We start from the raw sequence: 21631 nt of genomic DNA on the forward strand, positions 1-21631 counted from the left end.
GTAAAAGAAAACAGCTGTTTGAAATAAATTTTTTTTTAAAGATTTTATTCATTTTAGGGCCCCTCGGCGTGGCCTACTGGCTAAAGTCCTCGCCTTGAACGCCCCGGGATCCCATATGGACGCCGGTTCTAATCCCAGCAGCTCCCCTTCCCATCCAGCTCCCTGCTTGTGGCCTGGGAAAGCAGTCGAGGATGGCCCAAATGCATTGGGACACTGCACCCGCGTGGGAGACCTGGAGGAAGTTCCTGGCTCCTGGCTCCGGATTTGCACAGCACTGGCTGTTGCGGCTCACTTGGGGAGTGAATCATCGGACAGAAGATCTTCCTCTCTGTCTCTCCTCCTCTCTGTATATCTGACTTTGTATATATTCTATTTTTATTGCATATGGGATCCCGGGGCTTTCAAGGCGAGGACTTTAGCTGCTAGGCCACGCCGCCAGGCCCGAAATAAATTCTTAAAAATTAAAGAAATATACTAGAAAATCCCTGGTTGCTTAAAAATGAAACACTTGTACTTTTAGGAACAGTCTAATATAAAAGAATAAACAAGGAGTAAACTTTGTGATATAGGTAAAGTTGCTGCTTGAGATGCCTGTGTCCAGTATTTGGAGTTCCATTGTTTGCTCTAATCTAGCCCTAGCTATTGCTGGCATTGGGTGGGTGAAAAAGTACATGGGAAAAACTCCTTTCTCAATATCTTAATCTCTGCCTTTCAAATTAAAAAAAAGTTACCAGAAAAGAAAAAAGAGAGAGAGAAGACAGAAATGAAGAAGGCGAGAAAGAACAAAACAAAACTAAAAAATATAGTGATTGATCACAATGGGTAACAACTCACAAATTCTTGCATTTAGGACCAAATTGTGTTAACGGGTAAAACCAGTGGGAGTGACCTGGCCATCTCATATGTCTCTCACCATGTTTTGCACTCTTTGTAACTCTTTCAAATGAATATTATGGAAAAAATCTTACAAGTAGACAGTCATGGGATGTGGCCTGGTAATATTTATGGCTTACACAAAAAAGTTGAAACCAATCCTCTAAACTCCTATCTAAAACTAGTAAATGGAAAATCGAAGCAAAATAAAAAGAAGAAATTATTGAAGGCTTAAAGGCAACAATAAAGTGTGGGAAACAATAAAAGTCAAGATTTTTAAAAAGTGAACTGAAATTTCCTATACAAACTGACTGACCCCCACTTCAAAATAGGCAAGAGAAGGAAAGGCAATTTATTTATGTTAGAAAATAAAATAGAATGATGGTAAATCCATTAGAAGAATTTCATTTATCTTACACAAATTCACAAAAAATTCCATTCCAGAATACAGAAAATAAATTATTTCCAAACTGGACAATACAAATGTTCATATTAAATCTATCAAGCTGATTTCATTTATATTTATTTGCAGAAAGGGAAATGGAGGCTTAACTACAACCATATTTAATCACAGATTTATTGCTAATACAGTACATTGAAAAAAATCTTAAAGGCAGCTGAGCTTAGTCTATACTTATAACCAAGGCTACAACAACTAATTTAGTATTTTTGTTCTTTAACTCTCATTAGGGTTTTCAATTAGAAAAACAAGATGCTTTACTCTTAAGCTTTGGGGTTTATTGTCTCTAAACCCACAATTCTTTTACCTTCTTCAAGTACAATTTAAGGTAAGAGCAGTCGGCATGAATGCTAAACAAATTACTGGAGATAATGCATCAGTTTGCATTCAAAAGATGGCCTTAATCGTACCTGGTTCTGTTGGAATCAGGATTGAGACTGTCCATCAGGAGTCTGACCCTCTCTGTCATTGTCTCCTACTGGACTGCCACAAGTTAAGGTTGTCATACTTAACACTAAATAGATCTTTACTTTTTTTTTCCTATTTATGTAGCTGCACTAACAGAAGGAATTATGGTCCAATAAGAGGAAATAAAGTACTGATGTATGTCAGATTGTAAAATCTCCTAATCAAGGGCAGAACATCTTGCAGAGACCATTTCATAACCTAAAAGTAAAAGAAAAAAAATCATGCAGTTGTTCAAAATGTTTTTAAAAATCAGTAAGAATTGTTTCAAATTTAATACACAGTAGCAACACATAGTCTCTATAGTCAATAATAAATTATAAATGATAAATGTGCAACATTAAAATTATTAAGTTTTACTCACTTTAAAGCTTTGCATTGTTAAACCAATATTCATACCCCCCCAAAAAAATCCTTACTAAAACATTACAGAAAGAATGCAAATATATTAGTTGGCATTTTCAACACTCACAAGTTATAAATGCTTATCAATTTCTGTTTTAAAAATTTGTGAAAATGTTACATCTCAAGTTAAAGCATGAATACAATCTAATTTGAACAATGCAAGACTGAATGAGTAAGCATCATCATGTTTAGGAATTTTAATGTTTTTAGAGCAACCGTCAAGTGATAGAAACCTAAAATTTGGGGGGTCATTTTCCTTTATGAAGGGATAGAACTGTATCATATTAATGAACTTTTAAAGTTTTAACTTTTTTGAAGACCATGGAAAAAGTGCATTCCTTCAATTCATTAAAAAATCTATTTTGAAACAATGGAAGAGACAAATATATTTCCCATTTTTTAGTCTGTTTCACAAGGGAAATACCTGGAGCTGTGTCAACGTTAATGCTGGGGGCCAGGAACTTAATTTAAACCTAATCCAAATCTCCAAAACCTCCGAACTACGACTCAATTACCTCTGTAATTAATCAATCTAGTGGACACAATAGCAGGAAGTTGCAGTAGAGAACACAGTCATTACGCTTGCATGCAGACATTGTAAGAGAGGATGTATGTGATCCAAGCAGCATTTAAACTACTGTATGTGCTACAGGTTTCCACTTTTGAAAAATCCTTGCTGGTTTTTAGGAAACTACACCCTATGACTCTTAAGAGGACTAAGGCTATAGCACTTTAACAGTGGAAATTCCACCAGCCTGAATAGCAGAGTTGAATAAGTTGTTTCAAAAGATTTATTTATTTTTATTGGAAAGGCAGATTTACAGAGGAGAGACTAGAAGAGAAAGAATCCCAAGCATTACTCCCATGTACTACTGCAGAGACCTCAGTCTAGAGAATAGTGTCTCTAGGGTGTTACTTCAGTGTTTTGGTATTTTTAAGAGACTCTTAGTTTGTTGCTTCTGAGTTAAGAAAATCTTTCCAAGGTTTATTGGTTGACAAAGTCTCCCTTAGTGCATCCACACACACAGGAGCATGTTGCAAAGCTTGGCCAGGATAATTGTCTAACCTATTCTGCTTTCCATCCCCTGATGAAGCACTTGACATCCAATCATGAGCTGGTTGTCATGACCCCCGTGTGCAACTGGACATGCTGCCAACTGCACAGGCATCAAAAACTCAGGAGGCCTAGCTGTTGCATGCAATCCATGCTTGAACCACATATATTGTGGCTTTTTCCTGTGCCTGGGGTCTGAGAGCAGAGTTTTAGTTAGGGTTCCCACAAGATACCTTATCTGGGGTGACCTCAGACCTGACTCATGTGTGCGCCAGCCAGTACAGGTCAACTTTGGTTTGTCACCTATGCTACCCAACACACATACCAACGGACACAGCTTCATCAGTTCGACATGAGAACTGATAAGTGCCGTGGTTCAGCGAACCTGGCAGTCCACCATAGACCCAATCCTTACATATACCACTGAATGCTGTGGCCTTGTCAGGGCCACCCCGAAGAACCGTCACCAGGTCTATACCCAACCCCTGTTTTCTGCCAATTCCAGCCTCTGCTGCATCTTAGCTTAGCCCAGCCTGTATCCCATCTAGATCTCATGTACACCCAAAGGTGCTGAAGCTTAGCTCAGCAGAACTTACCCCAGATCGGGTCTTTCTGTATGCTAATAGGTACTGTTGTCTTGTCCAACCCGACCCACCCCCCAAGACCCTGGTACAGTATAGTTGGGGAGTGTTCACAGTTCCCCAACAGTCATGTTCCCACTCTAAGATCTTGTACCTGTCAGGGCATATTGTGTTTCAGCCTGGCATGACTTGTACCTAGTCCTGGCACTTCCTAGCTAGTATATGATTAGCCAGGTGGGAACCTGTTCCAGGTCTGGTGCACACCAGCAAGTACAGCAACCTATTCAGGGGCTTTACTTATAAAACCAACATAGTATTTCTTTACCACAGCTGATTATTCTGTTATAATAGCAATCTACTTTCCATTAAAATTTTTAAAACTTACCAGGAGAAAAAAGGAGGAAACGAAACAAAAATTTTAAAATCTTATTACTAATACATATGAAACAATCAAGTAACAACAGTGCTTTTTAGAAACCCAAGCACTGTTGTTTTTCATTCCTGCCAAAATTTTTTTTTTTAAAGATTCATATTTTTATTGGAAAGTCAGATATGCAGAGACAAGCAGAGACAGACGTTTTCCATCCTCTCATTCACTCCCCAAGTGGCCACGAAGGCCGGAGCTAAGTCAATCCCAAGCCAGGAGCCTATTCTGGGTCTCCCACGTGGGTGCAGGGTCCCAAGGTTTGGACTGTCCTCCACTGCTTTCCCAGGTCACAAGCAGGGAGCTGGATGGGAAGTGGGGCTGCCGGAATATGAAGCAAGATTAATACTTCAGCCAGTAGACTACCATGCTGGGGTCTCTGCCAACAAATTTCAACATGAAATCATTTTCTGTTTTTACAGGCAAGTAAACGGAGGTAGAGAAAGCAAACAAAGGGAAAGCAAGCAAAGAGATATATTATCCAAATCAACAGTAAATGGAAAAATGCAATTCAAATTTTAGATTGTTCACCTCCAGACAATGATTACTAATGTAATCTCATTAGTAATGCTAGTTAAGTAAATTACCAAATAACTCAGAGCAAACCTGTTCTCTTTAAGAAATAAAATTAAATATCGCAATATGAGTTAATGCTTCCATATTAATAGAGACAATGCACAAAAAGCATATGCTCTTCACCTAAATTGTCATCTTTCATATTTGTTGTCCACTACGTAATCTTGATTTTGAGATATTTCCTATTTTTTTTCATTTTAGTTCTGTTGTTAATAAAAAATAATTTATACCATTTTATACAACTAAGAAAAGCAATTACCACTTAAATTTCACTCTTGATTATTTATTATTTTTCTTTTGTGTTACACTGGCCTCATCACCCCACTGAACAGTTTTTATGCCACAAGAGTTTTGTTAACTCATGTCTCAATTCTCTCTGAAATCACTTATTCCCAATTCCTGTCAATCTTTTCCAAAAAATTCTTGAAACAAACTTGATTTAACTTGCTTTTTCTTCTCCATTATGCAGTGGCTTAAAATAGAAAAGTCACAAGTAGCTCTGAAATTAAGCAATTCCTCTGAAAATACTTCAAAAGTTTTTGTAAGACAGTGTTTTTGTGGGCCTGAAATGATGGCTCAGTGACTAAAATCCTTGCCTTACACATGGCAGGATCCCATATGGGCACCAGTTCTAATCCCGGCAGCTCCACTTCCCATCCAGCTCCCTGCTTGTGGCCTGGGAAAGCAGTCGAGGACGGCCCAGAGTCTTGGGACGCTGTACCGCGTGGGAGACCTGGAGGAAACTCTTGCTCATAGCTTCAGACTATCTCAGGTCTATGTGTTGCATTTATTTGCAGGTCAAGTTGCGGACAGAAAGTATTTCTCTTTGTCTGTGTTTCCTTCTGTCTGTAAACCGCCTATCCAATAAAAATAAAGAGAGAGAGAGTAACAACAGGCAATAAAAGAACAAGAAAATCAAGCCACAGAAAAGATAGAAAACAAGTAACAAAATGGCAGTAGTTCTTTAAAACAAACAAAAAGCTGTTTATCTAAAAGGCAAAGTGAAAAATCTCCATTTGCTGGTTAACTCCCTAAATGGTCATAATGGTTGTACTCTGTGCTCCCACTCAGGTGGTAGGACTCTAGTATTGCAGCCTCTTTCAACTGCCTTTGGGCAGCAAGAACATGAATCTACTGCACATGTGAGATACCAGATCTGTCGGCTGAGGCTTAACTTGCTATACTACAGCACTAGAGTGATTTAAAAAATCTTTTTACCATTAAATATTATAAATGCATAAGAGTTAAAATCTCCAAAAAAATATCCAGGTGCAGGCCCCGGTCTCCCAAGGATTAACTCCACAGCTTAGCTTGTTTCTCAGAGCATAACAGGATTGGTAATTTTGGCCTGATACATATAGCCACTGGCTTAACCGCAAGTTCCTGCTTCCTATTTGTCAAGTTATCTGCCAGGGGATTGGATAAAACTCAAGGGATTTAGGGTGGCCACTAGAGGATTGGATAAACACTGGGAGGAACTGAAGGGATTTAGGGTTGCCACTACTGGGAGGAACTGAAGGGATTTAGGGTGGCCACTACTGGGAGGAGCTAAGCAGAGTATAAAAGAAAGTCTGGAGTTGCAATAAAGATCAATCTGTCATCGATCGGCATTCGGTGTACTGCGTGTTGCCTTGTCTTGTCTCTCTGCGTTGTCTGCGTTGCAACCCTAGTCCCTCCGCTCAGCTCGGATTACGTGGCGACGCGGGCGTTGCCAACATCTGGAGGTCCCACCGAGATTGAGAAAGAGAGGATACGACGAAGGGTCGTCCCAAGAGTCTGGCCAGCTGATCCAGGTAAGTGGGACGTATTGTAAGTCTCTGCTAAACTGGTAGGAGAGGGAGTTTCATTTTGAAATAGAGTCAGGTTTTAGTCTTATTTTGAAATATAGTTAGGTTTTAGACTTATTTTGAAATATAACTAGGTTTTGGATTTATTTTGTAAGTTTTCGATTAATTTAGAAGTATAGTCAGGTTTTAGATTTATTTTGAAGTATAGTTAGGTCTTGGTGTTTAATTTATCCGTTGAAAAGGACGATAAAATGGGTTCTGCCTTCTCACGGGATAAATTGGCCACCGAGCTTGAAGAACTTCTACGTCAACTGGGGATGCCAGTTAAATTTAAAATGATTAGAAATTTTGTTAAAGCCATTCAATCTAGCAGTCCTTGGTTTATTGTTTCAGGCAACTTCAATATTCCCGATTGGGAACAGGTTAAGGCCAATTTACAATCCTGTTTACAAAAAGACCCAGATAATTTCCCCATTGTTAACTTTTCTTTGTGGCGCTTAGTCCGTGATTCATTATTTACTGATAAAGTGAAAGTTGAGAGACAGTTAAGAGAAGTACAGACTACTTTTGAAGCAATCCAGGGGTGGGAAGTTCTACGGTCCTTGGAAGCCTGGAACGAGGCGGCCTCGAGTGAAACCACCCCGAGTGAGACCTCTTCTTTAGAGGAGAGTGAGGTCTCTTCTTTAGAGGAGAGTGAAGCCTCTTCTTCAGATGAGAACGAGGCCTCTTCCTCGGAAGAGAGTGAGGACAAACGAGATGAGGAGGCTTTCTTAAAGCGGAAAATTAAGGATAAGGAGAAGGTTTTCTTAAAGCGGAAAATTAAGGATAAAGAGAAGGTTTTCTTAAAGCGGGAAATTAGGGACATTAAAAGAAAGTTAAAGAAAGCAGGAATAGGTGCACGTTCCTCTGGCAAATTGTCCAGTTCAAGACCACCACCTTATGCCCCTAATTTTGTGACCCCTACCGCTCCTCCTGAGGAGGATGCCGCGGGCCATTCACCCAATAATTACCCCACAGGGCCATGGAATGACGGCCTCACTGATCAGCCGGTGGGTGGGGTTCGATGCTTCCCTGTAATAGAGGTCCCAGTTCGAGGGGGTCCCCCTCGCCGGGAGCATCAGCCCCTTCAATTTAAAGACCTCAAAAATGTAAAGCTGGCTGTTAAAGATTATGGTGCCCAGGCACCCTTTACTCTTGCACTCATAGAATCCTTTTTGAGTTTGAATCTTACTCCTAGTGATTGGATGCAATTGTGCCGCTCTGCTCTCGATGGTGGTGACTTTCTCCTATGGAAAGGGGATTTTCAAGATAGGTGCAGATTTTTTGCTGAGCAGAACGCGGCTGGGGGACATGCAGATAGAAGCCTTGAAATGCTTACTGGCACTGGACCTTTTGAGGGCATCCAACAACAAGTTAATTATGACCTAGGAGTTTATGCACAGATAGCAAATGCAGCCCTTGGAGCCTGGAAGGCCTTACCTAATGCTAATACAGGAGACCAGCTTTCCAAGGTCTTGCAAGGCCCTACAGAACCTTTTCAAGAATTTGTGGACCGTATTATACAGGTTGCTAGTAAGATCTTTGGTAACGTGGAACCAGCAATGCCAGTAATTAAGCATATAGCCTTTGAGAATGCTAATAAATATTGCCAGGATGCTCTCAGGTTCCACAGAGATAAGTCCCTGCATGATTATCTCAAAATCTGCAGACATATTGACTCCACCCATGCCCTTGGGCAAGTGATAGCAGCCGCTGTTCAACACCCTCAGCCCCACCCTAGGGCGCCTCCCAAAACCTGTTTCAGATGTGGACAGCCTGGACATTTTAAAAAACAGTGCCCCAAAATTCTGCGACAAGGAAGATCACCCCCACAATCCTTGCAGGCCCCAGATCTTTGTCCAAGATGCCATAAAGGCTATCATTGGAGCAGTGATTGTAGGTCCAGATATGATGCCCAAGGCAATCCCCTATCGGGAAACGGGGTCAGGGGCCCGCTCCGGGCCCCCCAACCTCAGGTGTACGGAGCCCAGCAGACACCTGTAACTTCCGGAACAGCGCAGACTCCTTCCAGAGTCCCTCTCCCACGGCGAGGAGCACAGATATTTCAACCCTCCTCAGAGCAACACCAGGTAGCGCAGGACTGGACCTCTGTGCCACCTCTGGAGAGGTATTGACCCCGCTCCTGGGACCCCAACGGATAAAAACAGGAGTCAGGGGCCCCTTACCTAAGAATACTTTGGGCCTGATCCTAGGAAGAAGTAGTGCTACTATGCATGGAATCAGAGTACTCCCAGGAGTGATAGATGAGGATACTCCAGCAGAAATAGAGGTCATGGCAGAATCAGCCAAAGGCACTATAATCATTCCACCTGGAGCTAGATTTGCCCAGCTGATCTTGATCCCCAAGGTTCCAACTGACAACCCCATTCTTAAGAGAGATAGACAAGGAGGATTTGGACATTCTGGCCCCTTGGCATGTTGGGTCTCCGACATGCAAACCCGACCCACCTTACAGTTAGAGATAGAAGGGAGAAAATTCACAGGTTTACTTGATACCGGGGCTGACAGTACAGTTATATCCCAGGCACAGTGGCCAAGTTCCTGGCCATTAGAGGCTACCCCAACCGTTCTCCAAGGGATAGGAACTTCTCAGCCACAGAAAAGTGCCAGGTTATTAAGGTGGAAGGATCAAGAAGGGCATTCAGGAGTTTTCCAGCCGTATGTCTTACCACATATTCCTATCAACCTGTGGGGACGAGATTTGTTGAGTGCCATGAATGTTGTATTGACCTCTCAGCCTGTGCCAAATATGCTTAATAGACAGGGATACTTTCCTGGAACCCCCAACCAGTCTGTGACAGGGTTAGGACATTTTTCGCAGGGGCCATTGTAGAGCAGCCTCGTCAGTTAGTGGAACCCATTAAATTAACATGGAAAACAGATGAACCAGTTTGGGTTGAACAATGGCCCCTTTCAAGTGAAAAATTAGAGGCTGCAATTGAATTGGTAAAGGAACAGCTTGAGGCTGGACATATTGTTCCATCCACCTCTCCTTGGAACACCCCAATTTTTGTTATTAAAAAGAAAAATAATAAATGGAGGCTTTTACAAGATTTACGTGCAGTAAATGCCGTCATGGCCCCTATGGGGGCCACGCAACCTGGTTTGCCATCTCCTGTGGGAATACCAAAAGATTGGCATATGCTTGTGTTAGATTTAAAAGACTGCTTTTTCTCCATTCCCTTGCACCCGGAAGATGCTCCACGTTTTGCCTTTACCTTACCATCCATCAATTTAAAGGCCCCTTCCCAACGTTTCCATTGGGTCGTGCTCCCACAAGGGATGATGAACAGCCCTACCATTTGTCAGATATATGTGGATAAGGCCTTAAAAGGAATTAGATCACAATTTCCAAATATTTATTTAATCCATTATATGGATGATCTTTTGATTGCAGCTGAAACCCGTTCCATTCTGTCCTCAGCAGCACAATGTATTTATCAGGCTTTAGCCACAGCCGGGTTGATTGTTGCCCCGAATAAAATTCAGGCAGATTTTCCTTATCAGTATTTAGGCCATCAACTTTTACCAACTGGTGTCACCCCTCAGAATTTGACCATCAGATTAAGTGATGTGAAGACTTTGAATGATCTGCAGAGTTTGTTGGGTGATATTAACTGGATCCGACCAATTTTGCATATTTCCACTGGGCAACTCAAGCCACTTTTTGATATTCTTAAAGGTGATCCAGATCCTTCCTCACCCAGACAATTGTCCAAAGAAGGCAGGGAATGTCTGCAGTTAGTCGAGCAGGCCATTCATAATGCTCATGTTAATTATGTGGATTATAAGGCACCAATGCGGTTGTTGGTCTTTCCTTCCAATCATGCGCCTACAGCAGTGTTTTGGCAGACTGGACCTATATATTGGGTCCACTCCCCAGCATCCACTGGACAAATTGTGCAATCATATCCCACTGCTGTTGTATCTCTGTTGTATAAGGCATGTAAGATCAGCCTGCAAATTTTTGGAAAATATCCTGATTTCATCTCCATCCCCTATGATTCCCAACAGGTGGTATGGTTGCAGAATAATATTGATGATTGGTCTGTCTTTTGTGCCACGGTTTCTTCTCAGTTAATTAATCATTATCCTTCCCATCGCTTAGTACAGTTTTTTAAAAGACATCCAGTTGTTTTTCCAAAAATAATTAGACAACAACCCATATTAGGAGCTCGTGTGGTTTTTACTGATGGGTCGGCTAAAGGCAAGGCTGCTATAGTTTCTGGACATGAAGAACAGGCTGTTTCCATCTCTCACAAATCAGCTCAAGCCGCCGAAATAGCCGCTGTTCTTTTTGCCCTTCAAATTTATCATGATGAGCCCCTGAATTTATACACAGATAGCTGCTATGTGGCTCATGTTGTTTTACCTTTAGAAACCACAGCCTATATAGCCCCGACCTCCTCAGTTTATTTGCTTCTTTTACAATTACAGCAGCAGATTTGGCAGCGCACTTGTCCCTTATTTGTTGGGCATATAAGAGCGCATACCTCCTTGCCTGGCCCCCTAAGCGAGGGTAATGTATGGGCAGATTCGTTGACTCAGGTGTTGCACATGTCCCTGACCATGGACCCTTATGAACAGGCAGTGCGCCTTCATAAAAGGTTCCATCTCAATGCAGCTTCCCTGAGATTACATGCTAAGGTGACTAGAGAACAAGCCACCCAGATTGTCACCAATTGTGAAGTCTGCGCTCAATATTGTTCTGTCCCATCCCTAGGGGTTAATCCCAGAGGGTTATTGCCCAATCATGTGTGGCAAATGGATGTTACCCACGTCCCTTCCTTTGGAAAACTTCAATATGTGCATGTTTCAGTTGATACCTATTCCCATGTAATATATGCCTCCGCTCATTCAGGAGAGAAATTAAAAGATGTTAAAGCCCACTGTTTACAGGCCTTTGCCTATATGGGCGTCCCCAAACAAATTAAGACCGATAATGGACCGGCCTATGTTAGCCAAGGTTTTGAGAAGTTCTGCCAAGATTTTAATATAACTCACAAAACAGGCATTCCTTATAATCCTCAGGGTCAAGCCATTGTTGAACGTGCTAACCGCACCCTTAAAGTTTATTTAGAAAAAATAAAGAAGGGGGATGTGGCTGAGCATTGCAGCTCACCCCATTCCTTACTGGCATCTGCCATCTATGTGTTAAATTTTTTAACTGTCACTAATGATGTAGCTCCTGCAGAGCGCCATTGGCTTCGCCCTGCTAATGAGAATAAAGGCCAAGTAAAATGGAAAGATCTGGCCACAAATAAATGGCGAGGACCAGATCCAGTACTAACGTGGGGGCGAGGCTCTGTTTGTGTTTTTCCCCAGGATGAAGAAACACCTAGATGGGTTCCCGAGAGACTTACACGACAAATCTCCTTGGCTCCAACTCAACATGATCCCACTCCTAATGATGTTCTTGCAGGATAGGAGACCTTGCAGCAGTGGTGCAACTTCCTGGTATCCTGCCCATGGGAAACGCAGATCTCCAGCTGCTCCCCGATTTACCATCATATATGTGTTACCCCTGTTAAATGGCATTTAACTGGCAGCATGGATGTTTTAGGAACAAAGCGGAATCTTGGCCATGAGGCTGATGGTCATAGCCATGATTGCAGTACTGTTTAGTCTTCTTTGCCGCCTATGCAGGCAACAAGCCTGGGAGCAGGTCATTATTTGACAAACCATGATGGTTTTAGCTGTGGAAAATCCTAGCGCTCAAGTTTGGCTGAACATGGTGTGATGGGCAGCCAGAGACGGGTAAGATCTGGCAGCGCTGATGACCAACCTAAGACAGGGATTCCCCAGGTGGGGCTCCCCATGACGGGTAAGGCGTCAACTGACTGCTGGACAACCTAAGACAGGCGTCCATTAAAAAAAAACAAAAAAAGGGGGACATGCAGGCCCCGGTCTCCCAAGGATTAACTCCACAGCTTAGCTTGTTTCTCAGAGCATAACAGGATTGGTAATTTTGGCCTGATACATATAGCCACTGGCTTAACCGCAAGTTCCTGCTTCCTATTTGTCAAGTTATCTGCCAGGGGATTGGATAAAACTCAAGGGATTTAGGGTGGCCACTAGAGGATTGGATAAACACTGGGAGGAACTGAAGGGATTTAGGGTTGCCACTACTGGGAGGAACTGAAGGGATTTAGGGTGGCCACTACTGGGAGGAGCTAAGCAGAGTATAAAAGAAAGTCTGGAGTTGCAATAAAGATCAATCTGTCATCGATCGGCATTCGGTGTACTGCGTGTTGCCTTGTCTTGTCTCTCTGCGTTGTCTGCGTTGCAACCCTAGTCCCTCCGCTCAGCTCGGATTACGTGGCGACGCGGGCGTTGCCAACATCCAGGGACAGGGTAAATGTATAAAAATGTTGATTTGGGGGCTAAGTTACTAGCACAGCAAGTTATCCTTTGTCCTGAGGTACTGGCAACCAAGACGGGCACTGATTACTGTCCCAGCTTCTGCACTTAGGATCTAATTTTCTGCTAATGGCCTAGGAAAGTAGCTGAGATTGGATAGGTCCTTGGGACCCTGCACTGGCATGGAAAACCCAGAAGAAGCTCCTTGCTCCTGGCTTTGGATTGGCTCACCTCTAGCAATTGTGGCCACCTTTGGGGTTGGATGGGGATACCAGTAAATGGAAAGCTTTCAACTTCCATTGTTCTGTAAAATTATCCTTTCAAATAAAAAATTGGAAAAAAACTTTTTACAAAAGTTCTATTTATCATTTTTCTATTGTATTAAAAAAAGTGTGTATAAGAACCTCAATTTAAGGACACACATAACTCGAAAATGAAACTATGCAGATATTCCAATCAAGCAAATAACCAACCACAAGATGTAAAGGCTACTTACGTAATATAAAAGTAGAGTTCAATAAACTTTGGTAAAAGTTAAGTAGACAGACTAGTCAAAGGAGACAAGGAGATAAATAATCCAAAAACAGCCAAATAAGGAGAACTACACAAAAATTATCATTTACATACCAAACATGAGTTCCTAAATATACGAAGCAGATATTTTATAAACTTAAAGAAAAAAAAACAGATAGAAATATAAAAGTTAATTTTCAAAATCTTTCAATAAAATAAAACTCCTAAGACAGCAGATAATAAATAGAAAACAATTATATCTAATACAGGACTCAACATGGTAGCATAGCTGCAAAAGTACTCACCTTGAACACACCAGGATCCCATATAGTCGCCAGTTGATGTCCCAGTGGCCCTGCTTCCCATCTAGCTCCCTGTTTGTGCCCACAACAGCCACAACTGAGCTGATCTGAAGCCAGGAGCTCAGATCCTCTCCTGGGTCTCCCATATGGGTGCAGGGTCCCAAGGCTTTGGGCCGTCCCTGGCTGCTTTCCCAGGCCACAAGCAGGGAGCTGGATGGGAAGTGGAGCTGCCGGGATTAGAACCGGCACCCATATGGGATCCCAGCATGCTCAAGGCAAGGACTTTAGCCACTAGACAAATGCGCCAAGCCCACAAACATCTTTCTTACTAAAACATTTATTAATAGACTGAATTCATTGCCATAATCAAAACTCTTCAGTTAATAGAATAAAGTGCTCATTATTCAGAAATGTTCATCCCAGCACTTCATAAAAACTGGTGGGAAACCTAAAAGACCAACGGAAAAAAATCAAATAAATCATGACACCTTAATCTAATGGAGTGTTACAAAGCCTAAAAATTCGTACCTATAAAAATACTTTAGATGATGGACCTGGTATGGCAGCTTAGTGGTTCAAAGTCCTCGTCTTGTATGCACCAGAACACCATTGGGCGCCGGTTCTAATCTTGCCTGCTCCACTTCCCATCCAGCTCCCTGCTTGTGGCCTGGGAAAGCAGTGGAGGACGGCCCAGGGCTTTGGGACTCTGCACCCGCGTGGGAGACCAGGAGGAAACTCCTGGGTTGTAGCTTCAGATCAACTCAGCTCCAGCCTTTGCAGCTGCTTAGGGAGTGAACCATTGGATGGAAGACCTTCCTCTCTGTCTCTCTTCTGTATATCCTCCTTTCCAATTAAATAACAAATAAATCTTTCAAAACTTTAGATGAGTAAAAGAAAAAAAACTCAACTTGTAATTGTGTAATAATTCACCTAAAGTAAAAGTGAACCTCCCAAATTAAAAAAAAAAAAGCCTACAACTTGTATGTCTGCATCTTCATAGCATGACCGTCACACCATTTAATTCATTCTCTAAACATAACTATAAATATACAAAACCATAAATATATATGCATAAACATAAAAGAATATGAATGCACATATATTCAATATGATAAAATTTGCAATTAATTGAAAAGATTTCCAAGTAAAATCTGGAGGTAGGAATGGTGATTAAACAAGGTAACAATTCTCTACCTCCAAGCATTGCATATATTGCCAGCTTGTGTCCCAAACTTTCTCCATTTCCTATCCAGCTCCTTGCTTGTAGACTAAGAAAACTTCAGAGGTTGGCCCAAGTCTTGGGATCCCATATCTATCATGAGACCTAGAGAAGGTTCCTGGCTCTAATCCTCAGTTTTGCATCACCTCAGCTCTGGCCATTGTAGCCATTTCAGCAGTATACCAGCAGATAAAAGATTTTCTCTCTCTCTCTCTCTGTAATCTGCTTTTCAAATAAAACAAATATTAAATAGATAAAATGTTTCATTATTAAAAAATCATTGAAAAATATCTATTCATACTTTTTCAAAAAAATAGGAAATCCACTTATTTAAAAGAATCACAGAGGGCTAGTAACAGTAGCCTAGCAGCTAAAGTAGGACTTTGCACATGCTGGAATCCCATATGGGGACAGGTTCATATCCCGGCAGCTCCACTTCCCATCTAGCTCCCTGCTGGTGACCTGGGAAAGCAGTCGAGGATGGCCCAAAGCCTTGGGATTCTGCACCCGTGTGGGAGACTCGGAAGAGCCTCCCTATTCCTGGCTTCATATCAGCTCCAGCTGTTGTGTGTGTATTTATTAAATATATACAATATATTTAATAAATACATACACACATATATACTATATACACATATATATAAAGGACACAATAACTTTTGCAAAAAACTATAAAGGAAGGGAATGCTTTTACACTGTTGACTGAAATGAAAACTAGCACAGTCATCATGAACAAAGATCCTCAGTAATCCTACTATTTGCTATATTTCCAAAGGAAACTTAACTGATCTGTCAGACAAATATTTGTGCTTTCATATTTATTATAGTAATATTCCATGCCAAGCAATGAAACTTAAGTGTCCATCAGCTGATGAATGGATAAAGTATGGTTATATTACATGTAATGGAATACTATTCAACAATTTAAAAAGAGAGAAAATCTCATTTGTAACAACACAGATAGACACAAAGGTATTAAACAAAATAAGCCAAGCACAGAAAGATAAGTGCCACATTAGGCACTGTACAAAAAGCTGACTATAGATAATGATGTAATATACAGGGTCCAGTATGATGACCCATCAGCATCCCATACGGGCACCTGTACCTTTCCTGGCTGCTATACTTCCCGTCCAGCTCCCTGCTTGTGGCCTGGAAAAGCAGTCGAGGATGGCCCAAAGCCTTGGGACCCTGCACCTGCTTTGGAGACCCAGAAGAAGCTCCTGACTCCTGGCATTTTGAATCAGCTCAGTTCTAGCCATTGCAGCCATTTGGGGAGTAAACTAGCAAATACAAGATATTCTCTCTCCTCTCTGTAATTCAGCCTTTTCAACAGAAATAAATTCTTTTAATGAAAATGTGTATTTTTGCTAAAAAGAAAAAAAGCAGAGTTATTATTTGCATCATAAAGAATTGTTAAATGTTTGAAAAGATGGATGTTTACTTTGGTATGCTAACATTAAAGCTATCACCTGGGTCACCACAAATACATATAGCATTTTGTTGGTTATAACTTGGGGGGAGTAAAAAAAGAGAAACTTATTCTGTTATGTTTTCTTGTCATTACAACTTCTAGTGCATGAACTCTCAAATTATCATCCCAAACATAGAGAAACAGTTCCTCTAACTTGGTTTTCTAACATGTCCAAATCTCAATTTTAAAAGAATCAGTTTTAAAGTACCACAAATAAGGATCTCCAAACAGTTCTAGGTTTTGAAAATCAGTTCATTCTCCTTTCTGTTATCTAGCAATCTTCTAGGTTTCTACTGCACAAAACAAAAAAAGAAGTTTACGGAATCTTGTCAAAAATTTAGCAGTACTAGAGAGACAGCAAATAAAAACAGTAGCTGGAACATACAAGGAAACACAATTTTATAACATAGGCATAATAAAGATAGGCATTCTCAAACAGGATACAGAATTAGGAGATAAGCACATGAGAATAATCTCTACATCATTAGACTCTGAATCATTAGTTATTAGTGAAATATAAATTAAAACCAAAAGTTATAGTTGCTAAGATGGATACAGTCTAAAGACATGTGTAGCTCTCATAAATTGCTAGGAGGAATGTAATATGGACAGTTACTTAGAACAGTCATTTGTAAACTGCTTAACTTATACGCATGCTGTAACAAGGATTTTTCAGGTAGCTATCTACCCAAAGAAAAGTAGATTGTACATGTTCTTAGCTTGTACAAAATGTTCAAAAAAACTGGCACATTAGTGTTGTTAGCTTTTTTTTTTACTAATAATCTCCTACCCCAAATAATTCAAATACCCAATTAATGAATATATAACCAAAATGTGTTACATTCATAAATGAATCTTACTAGTCTAAAAAGGTCCATATTACAACATGAATGAATCATAAAAACACAGAGCTGCAAAAGCTAGACGCAAAATTATATACATAATCTTATGTGAAATATCAAAAAAAATGCAAATCCAAAAAAATCTACACTGTTAGGAAGGAAAGATTAGAGACTGCCTAGGGCTAAACGTAAGATTTGACTGAAAGTAAATAACAGGCATCCATCTGGTACAGGAATGAAAATACTGTAAGATATAACAGTTTACGATTTCTGAATTCATAAGAAATTATTAAATTGCACGCATAAAAGCAGTACATTTTATTTTTTTATTTTTTTAATTTGTTTAAAAACATTTATTTATTTTATTACAAAGTCAGATATACAGAGAGGAGGAGAGACAGAGAGGAAGATCTTCCGTCCGATGATTCACTCCCCAAGTGAGCCGCAACGGCCGATGCGCGCCGATCCGAAGCCAGGAGCCAGGAACCTCTTCCAGGTCTCCCACACGGGTGCAGGGTCCCAAAGCTTGGGGCCATCCTTGACTGCTTTCCCAGGCCACAAGCAGGGAGCTGGGTGGGAAGTGGAGCTGCCGGGATTAGAACCGGCGCCCATATGGGATCCCGGGGCTTTCAAGGCGAGGACTTTAGCCGCTAGGCCACGCTGCCGGGCCCAGCAGTACATATATAAAAATAAATCTTATATGTATATTAACATTAGTAAAGATGTTAAGATATCCAAGTGAGAAATTGATTTATAATTTAATACTCAAAGAAATAACAGAGGATTAATCCTTTAAAGGCCATACACATTATTTCAAGATGACCATCAGGGTCACTTCAGAGCACCTCCCCCCCCCAAAAAAAGAATAAAAAAACAACAAAAAAATAGGATAGACAGAAAAGCTTAGAATCAGACAGGAAATGATTAGCCTGGACTCACACAGACCTTACTAGGTAGTACACAAACAAGCTACTCCTCACTAGGGTACTGAAGATTTCTCTGCACACCCTTCCTAAAACTGTTCTGAATGTCACCTATTGACAAATGCCTTGTTAGAATTATAAGTCAGTTTAGACTATCCTAAAACCCACCAAGTTCAGTAAAAATTGTGCTTCAACATTGTAAACTACTAAATACTAAAATGAAAATAGACACAAGATAGCTAAATAGTACCCTATAGCCATTTTAAGGTATATAGCAGCTGGTTCTGTATATAAACTAAAATTGAAATGTTAATGAAGTAGTCACAGGATGTGGTTAAGAACTTGCATGGTTTTAACATATTGGTCACTCAATTCCATGTCAATTAATTCCATAATGTTGTAAATTGTTGCTGATGTTATGCTGGGGCTTTCAATTGATAGGGATGATACTCTGCCGGCTCTACCTTCAGACCAGAGATGGTCTCCCCAAGAAACCATTGAATTTATCTGGACAATAAGATGCTGGACTCTATGCTTGGTATATGCTTGCAAAGAACAAATCTTGACTGAATTTGAAATGTAATACTGCAACAAGGTGGAGGAATCCACCATGGGGGGAGGGTAAAAGAAGGGGTGGGGGGAATCCCAGAGCCTATGAAACTGTGTCACATAATGCAATGTAATTAATAAAATATATATATAAGATTTATTTTTATATAAAATACTGCTTTTATGTGTACAATGTAATAGTATTGTAGTATATATTATATACTTTTATATATTACATATTTAAAATAAATCTATATGGCCTTGAAAGGATATATATATCTTGAAAAAAAATATATATATATTTTTGACATAATTACGGTGATGGCTGTTATCGTGGCCAAATGAGTAAGGCCACTGCCTGTGCAGCAAGCATCCCATTTTGGGGCTAGTTCCTGCCCTGACTACTCCACTTCCTTCTCAGCCCCACGTTAATGGCCTGGGAGAACGCAACACAAAACAACCCAGATGTTTGGATTCTGGCACAAATGTGAAGAAAATGAATGACAGTCCTGGCTTGCAGTTTCCACCTGACTCTGCCCTGGCAATTGGGAGCCACCAGATTGAAAATTTCACTGCCTCTGTGCACCTATGACTTGCAAAAAACAAATCTTAAGAATAAACCACCCTTGTCTGCCCTTACAACATATCTTCTACAGCTATAAAATTTAGTCTGTTGGAGGGTGGGAGTTTGGGAGGGAATCCTAGCCTATATGAAATTGTACCACATAATTCAAAACTCAATAAAAATGTATTTTAGAAAAGCTATAAAATTTATTTGTAAAGTAAGAAAAACTAAAAGTTGAACTTTCCTGATAAATAGACATTTTCAAAAATCAAAACTCTTGCTACAAATATTCATTAAAGTACCTAATAATAAATATCCACAAGAAATATTTTATTAAGATACATAAAATGAATTTAAAGATCCTAGAATGAAAAGGATCCACAGAAATTTTCCTTTACTATTGCCATTAATAAGGAGCAATCATTTAAGTCAGCAAAATACATTCCAATAATAACAGGTAAAATATACTCTCAAAGTACACATTTTTGTGTAATATAAGATTCCCAAGTAACATTTCCTTGAAATTTAGCTAAAATTCATTCAGATCTAGTAACAAAACAAAGTACAAACAAGATGACAAATACAACTCCATGGAAATATTATACAGCCTTGGAAAAAAGCTTAAAATGCAACAATTTTAGTTTTCAGTCCTAAAACAGACATTCTAACCCTACCCTTGAAACATAAACTGAAAATACTTTAGGTTTTCATTCTTCCCAAACACTGTAGCAAGAAAGTTTAAATTATGAATGTTAAAATCATATTTGGTAAAAGAACACTAAATCCCCTTGGAATCAACCATTTCTGGAGGTCAATACTATAGTTTTGTAAAGTATAATGGTATAGAACAGTACGGTCTGTTTTGAAAGTTTTTAAGAATATAGCAACTTCACCTTTGCATGAGTTTATGGGTAACCACTGGCCAACATACACAAGCCAAAAAGAGAATCATAAGGTTTGCTAATCAAAGTAATTCATTTTCCTTAAAAGAGAACGCATACGAGCCTTATATGGATTAGAAGATGAATGCTTTTTCCAGTAAAAGAATGCTTCTAAGTATTTACCATTAACAAATCTGTACTGTCACTTCTCTGAACCAATTAACATCTGCAGAAGAAACCTCAACAGTGGAAAAACAAACAAACAAACAAACAAGGAACGTCATGATGAATTTAATCACCCAGAATCTTTGATATAATACTCTTTTTAAAGATTTCATTGTCCATGATATATCACAAAATGGTATCACAATTTCTGAAGTTTCCTGCAAGTTGATACTAAGTTCTAAATAACCAGAACATAATACAAATTATCAATTGTTTACTTCCAAGTTATATCACATAGCATAAAAAATCATTGCATCATCACCAGAATCAGAGTTTATTACATTATTTTGTATAAAGAAAACGAAAAAGACAATATATTCAAGGTAAGTTCGGAATTTACTTCATCTGACCATTAAACAAGTGGTATGAGATGCAGGAAGGCAAAAACTCGGTTTAAAAAGTGGGAGATTTTCAGAAGGTTGGGAAAAGGAACACAGTCGGGCTTAGCTTTGAGTCAAATCACCCCATCTGCGTAATAGCGTTTAGAGTCAGCAGTACGGGTGATAAAACACTGATAGCAGTATTTTAGTCACAGGAAGAGAGCAACGGCCAGTTACTCAATAGTATTCCACCAAACATTATATGAAACAGGCACAGCAGCTGGATTGGGGGAAGAGAAACCGAGAAGAGCCATTTTTCGCCGCAATGTTTAGTCCAGATACTACTATGACTCACCGGCCAAAAAAAAAAAAAAAAAAAGCGATCACACTTTGGTACTGGTTGCTTTACCCAGTCGCTGCTGCGGCTACAAAGCAGGCATATCTAACCGGAATTAGACAGGAAGTTAATTTCACCACATTACCTCCCTGTCCTTGGCATACAGCGACCTGCTCACCTTTTCTCTTCTTTCTCGTGGTGTGGCGCTCACAGCTCTTCTTTGGTTGTCTCGGACCTAGCCTGTTACCTGAAAGCATTAGCTCGCGACTGCTACACAAGGTGGTTAGGTGGCTGCCACCGGTTAGAGAAGCAGCCGGGAAGACAAACTCTCTTAGAAGACAGTTCCGTGTGGATCTATATCTGTCAGTGTACCAGCATTACACAAAACAAAGAAGCCGTTAAGGCTCTAATATGGCTGACCCTGCCAAGAGAAAAA

The 21631-nt window shown here is 40.2% G+C and overlaps 1 protein-coding gene across 1 annotated transcript in view; it reads right to left on the reverse strand.

Moving 5' to 3' along the window:
* LOC131478689 (probable ubiquitin carboxyl-terminal hydrolase FAF-X) overlaps positions 1–21392 on the reverse strand; it is a 148310-nt gene extending 126918 nt beyond the window's left edge. Inside the window, 1 exon segment of the mRNA XM_058659276.1 lies at positions 21333–21392. The gene's annotated coding sequence lies outside the window, so the exon portion shown is untranslated.
* Between the last annotated feature and the right edge of the window lie 239 nt (positions 21393–21631).

Source organism: Ochotona princeps, chromosome Y (genome assembly GCF_030435755.1).
Source record: "Ochotona princeps isolate mOchPri1 chromosome Y, mOchPri1.hap1, whole genome shotgun sequence".
Taxonomy (NCBI): Eukaryota; Metazoa; Chordata; class Mammalia; order Lagomorpha; family Ochotonidae; genus Ochotona; species Ochotona princeps.